The following is a 6443-nucleotide window of genomic DNA, read 5'->3' on the forward strand; positions in this document are numbered from 1 at the left end:
GTTTTGGAGCGAGTTCTCATCCTCATCCGGACTATATCATATCTCCAAAGTCAGGCTAAATGACTATAACAAAGCGTTGAGTGGGAGATAACCCACTATTAGGTAATTTCTTTCAGTTTAGTTTAGATTGTTACTGATTAAAGTTTTTATTTATTGTAGGTCAAAAAAAAAGGATCCAAGGAAGAAGAGTTGATATACCAGCAGCGATCGACGACAAAAGGCCATTGTCGGTCGATAGAGTATCACGAGTATCGATCGATCGCCACTTAACTGTGTCGATCGACGCTCACCATCATCAAGCAGGTATATCATTTCACCTTGTTAAATTTAGTACTTATGAATTATTTTACCACCAATCTTAGACTGTATGACACTGGAGATAGTGTTGTTTAAGGCTGGGGAGGTTCTACTAATATTGTGTTTTAGTTAGCTATTTAAAAAATATAAATAAAAGTAAAAAAACAAAAAAACGGATTGAGATCCGAGTAGACGATTCCTCAGCACATTGACTGATGAGACCAGCTCGATATTGATCGACAGCACTTCAGATCCAACGATCGATTGTCTCTTCAGTGTGTCAATTGATTGCTCTAGCCATCGACCGATGAGACCATGTCGACATCAATCGACATCACTTCATCAACAACGATCAATCGTCACTTCATTGTGTCGATCGACATCTAATCCGGTCTAGTATATCGTTCTAACTTGTTACATTGAGTCTTTATTCTTTATTTATTCACCATAACTCCGACTAGATATACACTGGGGACAATGTAATTTAAGTCTGGGAGGATGTTTACTGATATTAGTGTGTTCATGAGTCTTATCAAAATGTTTTCAAAAGAGTTTTATTGAGTCAAGAAGGGGATAATGAACTTATTAGATTTTTGCTTGTTATCTAACCACTCTTTAGCACCATTCTGGACTTACTGATTGCATGTAGTAATAAAGATACTAAAGTGGATCAACCTGTCAACTATTCACACTTGCCGAGATTGTTTGAAGGAACCAAAGCTGACCTCCTACACTAAACTTGACACAACAGCTTGTCTTGGGGCTTGGTATACATGAGATTGGTTTCTTCAAACAAGCCTCTAAGGTAAAGCCTTCTGGAGATTTATCACATTTTCTCTCTCTATTTCGATCCTAAATTTAAAGGTAGAGATATTTATTTTCAAAAAAAAACAAAAAGAAAAAAAAATATATATATATATAATATGTTTTAATTATGTGGAATCCGAACATGACTTGGTGGCTACAACCATTAAGGCTTGCTTCATAAGGATTGCAGGTTTCACTCCTGGACTGAATGTCTCATCAAAGTCCACTCATGGTTCCTGTGTTTGCAACTTGCGACTAACCTGCTCTTACATCGAGTCACATTGCCCTCTGCATCATGCTTATATTTATAAAGCCCCATTGAATTAATTATGTTAGCACCATAAGGCCTTGGTACAAGCCTCCAAATTCTATTTTTAATTTGAGCATCATACTCTTCTGTCATTGATAAATTTCAGTTAGGGTCAGCTAAGGCTTTTTGGTGTCTGGTTGGGAGCTGAGAGGCAGAGGAAGTGAACATAGATTTTTTTTTTTTTGACAATTCCTGCTTGACCTCGAGTGGTCATGCGAGTGGGAGCTGGAGCATTTTTTTGTCGGAGCCTGAGTACAGGTTGTTGTAGCTAGAGCTGTGTTTACTAGAAAGGTAGAAATTGCCGGGGAAGGAAGTGAGTGGCTCATTTCGAGTATGGAGCGGAAGATCGAAGATGGTGTTTCCATTTTTTCCAAAAATCCGTAAGCATTTTTATTTGTGTTGAGTTTTTGAGCTGCTGGAAAAGTACATTCATCAAGGACAACATGTCTTGAGATAATGATTCTGTTTATTTTTAAATCCAAACAGCGATAACCTCGGTGAAGAAGAGGAGACCCGAGGAACAAACAAGGTGTGGAACGGGGGGCAAGATTTTTGGTGGTAGAGTGACTGACATTAGGAAAACATAAGCAACCAAAGACTTTGAGATGATCATAAGTTGGTGTATTGCCATAAAGAATTGAGTGAGGCATTTTGTTGTCCATGGCTTTTAAAGGAAGAATGTTTAGTATATGACAAGCCACATGAAGAGCCTCTGCCCAATAGGTAGGGGAAAGCTGAGCTTGAAATAGAAGAGATCGAACTCCATTATTTAAAGTTGTTATCATTCTCTCATCTTTTCCATTTTGTTGGGAAGTATGGGAACAAGAAAACCGAAATGTCATCCCATTTTTGACGAAGTGATTGTGAAAGTTTGAGTTTTTATACTATCCACCATTGTCATATTGTAGTGATCTAATGGTTTTCTTAAACTGAATTGGCCCCATATGAAAGAAGTGAAGAAACTTGGAGAAGACATCACTTTTGTTGCGAATTAGATAGACCCACAAGTAATGGGAACAATCATCCCAAAATAACACATAGTAGAAAATGTCACTTAGACTAGGAACAAGAGATGTCCATACGTCTGAGTGTATATGATCAAAAGGATGCAAACTCTTTGAATTAGACTCAAAAAAGAAAGCTTTAAGTGTTTTTCCAACTGACAAGCATTACAAAAGGGTAAGCTGTCTTTATTACAATGAATAGATGAAGAAGAAAGATGCGACTTGATTGAGTCATTATTAGTGTGAGGAAGACGCTTGTACCAGAGAGTAGGAGAGTCGCAGACCAGAGCAGAGTGATGCTGCGTTTTATTCAGAATAGGCAGAATAGGATAGAGCTTTGCTGAGCTTTCGCTGCGGAGCAACGTTTTCCGAGTTTAAAGGTCCTTCAAAGAGAAACCAAAATGATCAAACTCTAGAGAACACCAATTATCAGTGGTAAAACGTCGCACACAAATGAAAATTTTAATGAGAATTGGAGCAATAAAAACTTTGTTTAGAGTGAGAGGACGTGACAAAGAAGGAATAAAGGATTTACCACATGATTGAATTAGAATGGAAGAACCGTTACCAACAACAACATAACTTCCAGTGTCCTATTTAAATAAAGAATGGAGGTTACCTGAGGAGGAGGACATGTGCGATGAAGCTCCTGAGTCCATGTACCAATTTGGTGTTGGCTCAGTCAAAGACATTGTACTGAACGCTTCATTGAAGTCGCATGTAGGCTGCAAGGTTTGTTCAGCGAAGTGGGCCTCCTGTTGGAAGTTCTAAGGTCCTCGAGGTGTTTAAGCTTGTTGCTAGAAACCAGTATTTGGATACGGATTCCAAGGTTGAGCTTGTTGCTGCTGCCAGTTGTTGTATTGGCCATGCCACTAATTCTTCATCCCCTAGTTCATGTTCTATGGTATGTAGTTGTTGTACCTTCCACGTCCAAGACCGCCACAACGATTGCCTCGATTGTTTCTTGACTGGTTGCGCTGTTGATTTTTGTGTTTGTTGTCTGCAGTGGTCATCACAAGAGTTGTTGATGAACTGGAATGATCGACATGCGAGGATGATCCTTTATGACATTTCTTTAGTTATGTCTCTTCCAACTCTAGCATGTTCTTTGCTTCTCCGAAACTAGGGAAGAGTTTCTGATGTTTGATCACGTTGATGATATGATCAAATCACTCATTCAGGCGGTTGAGCATGTACATAACCAGAGTTGTTTCACCAATTAGTGCTTCAACGTTCTCCAGCAGATCTGCTATTGATTTTAGACTGGAATATTCTTGGATCCTCATGTCTCCTATCTCCTTTTTGCGCTAGTGGTTGTCCAGTTGTATGGCTCTTACTTTTTTGTAGTTATCGAATTGATTCTCGATCCGTAACCAAATATCACGGGACGTTCCTCCAACTTTGAAAGAAGATTTGAATAACAGTGGAGCGAGAGTACTGTAAATCCATAACTTGACAAGACCGTCAAGTTTCTTCCATGATGTGTCATCATCACCATTTGGAACTGAAGTTCCATCAACATGTCCTAACACATCAACAACAATGGGATTGTGAGACTTAATGTTCGTCACTCCATACGCTCTCTCGACTGTCGCCATTGATGACGTGATGCTCAAGAATGGAGAGAAAAAGAAGATGAATCAGAGAGGCTCTGATACCATGTAAGTATGATAAAATGCTTGAGTTTATTCATCATACGTTCTAGTGTATTTAACATAGATGTTGTTAAAACATAGTATTAAGTTTCCTATATTACAAATAATATATTTACAAAACCTAATGAGAATATCTTGGGCAGTCTTCGTCATTTTTCGTCGTCAAGTAGGGATGGAATGATCTTGTCAGCGGTGATTGGAGACAAAAATTTGAGGTTGTAAGATCTGGTCAAAGATAGAGTGAGACTGTCTCTTGCGATTCATGAGGGAGGGGAGAGATCTTTACTAATTGTTCATTGAGTTGATGTTATTGCACCCCAAGGTGAGGATTCCGAGTTAAGGTCAGCAACGAGAACGTTAATTTGGTGCCTTGTGGATTTTGCCATGTTGATGGAATCGAGATTGTGAAATCGTTGACTGAAAGGAAATATTTAAGACTTGTGAGGGAGGTAATGAATTTGGAATCGTGGTTCATAAATAATTTTTAGATTGCTGAACGATCTTGAGGTTCTTGTGCTATGTTGTTTTTATTATTTTCCCTTCTCTTTTTTTTCCTAAGTGAGAGATTTTTGATATTTGATGGATTCTTTAATTTGATGAGATTGACGACGAGAATGGTTAAAGATCGCCACCAAGTAGATTATCTACTTCGAGGTTGTTGGTGTTTGAGATTGCCTAAACAATCTCGAAGTTATTGAGTAATTATCTTCTTCTTTCTTCTTATTACTTTTGTGTGATATCGTCGATATTTGGTATGAGGTCTCCGGGTAATCGACCATAGAGAGGGCATTAAATTTTTCTATGGAGGGGTCGTCGAGGACATTGATAATAAATAGGTCCGCTTGTGGATATGATATGTCTTATGGATTATGTTTTGTCGCCTCCATTTTTTTTATAGATGAAGTACTTTGTTTTAGTTTTGCTTCTCTTTTTAAATGAAGTACGTGATGAATGAAGTAATTTGTTGAGGCAAGTTCATCGTTTCTAACTCTTATTCGTCGTTGGATTTGACGAGAATATGGCGGTGTGATTTGTTAGGATCAATGAATATGAACATTTGTCTTCTTTCTGAAGAGTCGTCTTTATTTTAACGAGCACAAGCGCGTCGTCGTCTTTTTGACGAGCATGAACGCGTTTATCATCATTTTAACGAGCATGAGTTCGTTGTTGTTTTGATGAGAATGGATGTGTCATCACCTTTTTCCTTAAAAAAAATTAGCAATTGATTCGTAGTCATTTTTCTGAAAAGAAAAACTGGTAATTTTGAGTGCATCGTCATTATTTCTGAAAAGAAAATTTGTGTATGAGCACGAGGCCGCCACACTCCATGGATGATTTATCTTTGGACTGTTAGTTCTGATGATTATAGTCGTTAGTGGTAATCATCAGTTTCAAATTCTCCATCAAATTTGTTTGAGGAAATTATTGATTGTTCATTAATGCATATAGTGTCCATCAAGCAATAAGCCCATTTTTTTTAGTGTGGAGAGGAATATCGCTTGGTGATATGTAATTGAAGATTTGGCTTGGAGTATGGATAACTTATTATCTATGAGTTAGAGTAGATGACCTGTCATTGAAGAGTTTACATTGAGTTTGGATGGCTTATCAATTAAAAGTTGGCATGGATGTCTTTCATTGGACAAAATTTGGATGACTTTTATGTAGGATATCCTTGGATGACCTCCATGTCAGATATTTTTAGATGATTTTCATGGAATATATCTTTAGTAAATCTCCTTGAATGACATTCGTTGAGGTTTTTTCTTGGGGTTGAATTATAGTGATTCTTTTGGGAGCAACAAAATGGAGATGAGTTTGTTAATTAATGGAGGCCTAGGGTTGAGATTGTCGTCGTCGGAAGAGAACATATCGTGTCATTGTTTTTGAGGAGCATCGAGAGTTTGTTGTCGTCAATTGGTGATGGTGGAGACTCATACGCCACGATTGACAAAATGTTGAAAATTGAGTTTCCAACTAAATATTCAAACTAATATTCATAGTCAAAATAGGATGTGGAAATTAGAGATTCTTGTTATTTATAAAGTTGTGGCTTCATGCTGACAAAAGATATCATTGGTATTCAGTGTTTGTAGCTGTGTCTCGGTAGAGGCTACCTACGTACCCTCAAAAAAAGGTTCAAGTCATTCGTAGTTCATTGGGATGATAGATGAAATGAGATTATAGATGCAAGGTCGAGAAGGTGAGATGATCAAGATGAGGTCACCGCGGCGAGGTCGTCTATATGGTCGACGAGGTGAGTCAAGGTCATTGAGATGTGATTGTCGTGGCAAGGTTGTCGAGGTGAGATGGGGCCATCACATTAGGTCGTCTAGATGGTTAACGAGGTGAGACAAGGTCATCAAGAAG

The sequence above is a fragment of the Brassica rapa genome, chromosome A09 (genome assembly GCF_000309985.2).
Source record: "Brassica rapa cultivar Chiifu-401-42 chromosome A09, CAAS_Brap_v3.01, whole genome shotgun sequence".
NCBI lineage: Eukaryota > Viridiplantae > Streptophyta > Magnoliopsida > Brassicales > Brassicaceae > Brassica > Brassica rapa.